Genomic DNA, 2,623 nt, shown 5'->3' on the forward strand with positions numbered 1-2,623 from the left:
GCTGTTGAATTTGGCAGCAAAAAATAGCAGCATTAGTTTTGGGTGTGAGACTTATACCCATATCAGAAAATTGTTTTAAAATATAATCCGACATCAGCATCCGTAAAAGTACAATGTGTCCCATTCCTTTTTCTGCTGTTATTCTGAACATGTATAGTGACAAGTATTAGGCAGTTTGAGTGTAGAGATATATGTACATTGTCAATTTGATCAGTGGTTTGAACTACTTTTTCTAAGTAGCTTTTGTTGACCAAACTAGATTATCCCTATGGTAGCTTCACTGTAGTCCAACTTCTTCTAGTGTGAAGTTATTGGTAGCTTGCAAAGCTTTCAAACTAGCTTTCACAGCATTGGAGAGCAGTCTGTGTTATGGTAGTTTCAGAATCAGATTCTTCCACAAAACACTGTTGTCACTTTGGCTTGGGGTTATCACACATTCAGAATGCTTAACTTGTAAAACAATCCATCTCTTTTAAAACCTTTTAATAAGTTATCACGCATGATTGGAAACATTAAGAGTTTTATAAAGCCTTATACATACAATAAAATTCCTCTGTGCTTATAATGCATTATAAATATGACCTTCATAGAAGTGGAACTGCCAAAGCTGTTAGCTGAGTTATTTTTAATAGCCTACATTGGACATTAGACTTTTACCTATGACACGGATTTTGGACATTTTCAGTCCGTACATTACAGGGTTAAAGAGCGGTGGACATGTCAGAAAGTATAAGGATAAAAAAATTCGCAACATATTGGGTACACGGTTCATATTAAACCTGCTTTGTATTAATTCAAAGCTAGCTCCAACAGAAAAGTTAAAGATGGAAGCGAGTTGAGGTGTGCAGGTACTGACAGCTTTCTGTCTTGTCTGTTTAGAACCAGAAAAACACACTAGAAGAATCTTCATGTAGGTGTAAAGAATAAAAATTAAAGCACCAAAGATTGTGCCAAAAGACGCAATGAGCCCATATGTATTTACTACAAATGTCTCTGAGCATGCCAGCTTGACCACAGAGTGGCTATCACAGTAAACTTTGTAAATGATGTTCCCACACAGCTGTGAATGGGAATTCAAATATATTATGACAATACATGCAAGTAAAGGGTATAACCATGTTAGAGCAATAAGTGTGGCAATTTTGTTGGATGTCATTCGTGTGTTATATTGTAGAGGGTAACAGATAGCAAGATATCTGTCATAAGACATGACAGCTAAGTTTAAATATTCAATTGCTCCATAAGTATGTACGCAATAAATCTGCAGGAAACAAAAAGGAGCAGAAACAGTGTGAATGTCAGAGAGGATCTGAACCAGAAGGAATGGAAACAACCCTGTACTACCATACAGCTCATTTACAAACAGGCTGCACAGAAAAATGTACATGGGTTCATGTAAGCTCCTGTTCAGACAGATAACCACAATCAGCAAAAGATTGGAACAAACAATAAAAACATATAAAGACATGAGAATCATAAAATAGAAGTATTTAAAAGTTCCACTATGAAAATAAGCACTCAGTGTGAAATATGAGATCTGGGTGGAGTTTATCATAATCCTTTTTTAGGTTCACAGCTATTCTACTGTGAACATTAAGCAATAAATATGTTACCTTTTGTTATAAATCTGTAAAAATCTTATTAGCTTTAACTTGGACTTTTTTGGCACAATTTTCAACTGAAACATAAAGCAAACATGAACAGAAGTCAGTGTAGCAATATTTAACAGGTTGATTATCATATAAATCATTATTGAAAGCTTGCCTACATGGACCATTTCCTTTTCAAATTCACAGTAATGGTTTGGTTAAAATTTACAAGTCAAAGACATTGTGTGAATTTGATCATTCACCTGCTGCCCCACTGCAGTCATGCTGTGAGTCCCTCCTAACTGAGCCCAAACCCTGATGTAACATCTTATAAAACATTTCAAGACAGAAAACACCCCCAGGAACTCCTCAACATGAAAGGCCCTGATGATTATTGTTTAATTCATATAAGTAATCCGATTCAAGCAAGGAGGTGGGAGTTATGGTGGATGGGTCAAACAAACCCCGGACTTTGACCTAGGAGACCAGTGTTAGTGGTCTGTGTGAAACAAAGAGTCAATGTTGTTATTTGGAGTCAATCTGCGTAACTACGTCCTGTACTTCGGTGCAAGTTGGGTCATGGTTGGGTCATGGTTTTTTAAGCCAAACCCTGTTTTTTTTACTCTAATTCGTCAACTGGTTTTATTGACGGCCATTACCATAGACCACTACTACTATCATCATCACCATACACCATTACTACTACCATCATCACCATACACCACTACTACTACCATCATCACCATACACCACTACTATTATTATCATCACCATACACCACTACTACTACCATCATCACCATACACCACTACTATTATTATCATCACCATACACCACTACTACTACCATCATCACCATACACCACTACTATTATTATCATCACCATAAGCCACTACTACTACCATCATCACCATACACCACTACTACTACCATCATCACCATACACCACTACTACTATCATCATCACCATACATCACTACTACTACCATCATCACCATACACCACTACTACTACCATCATCACCATACACCACT

General features: G+C 36.8%; 1 pseudogene; it reads right to left on the minus strand.

Moving 5' to 3' along the window:
- Window positions 1-653: 653 nt before the first annotated feature.
- Window positions 654-1,468, minus strand: LOC131969837 (olfactory receptor 4S2-like; annotated as a pseudogene).
- Window positions 1,469-2,623: the final 1,155 nt, after the last annotated feature.

Source organism: Centropristis striata, chromosome 4, assembly GCF_030273125.1.
Source record: "Centropristis striata isolate RG_2023a ecotype Rhode Island chromosome 4, C.striata_1.0, whole genome shotgun sequence".
In the NCBI taxonomy this organism is placed as follows: Eukaryota; Metazoa; Chordata; class Actinopteri; order Perciformes; family Serranidae; genus Centropristis; species Centropristis striata.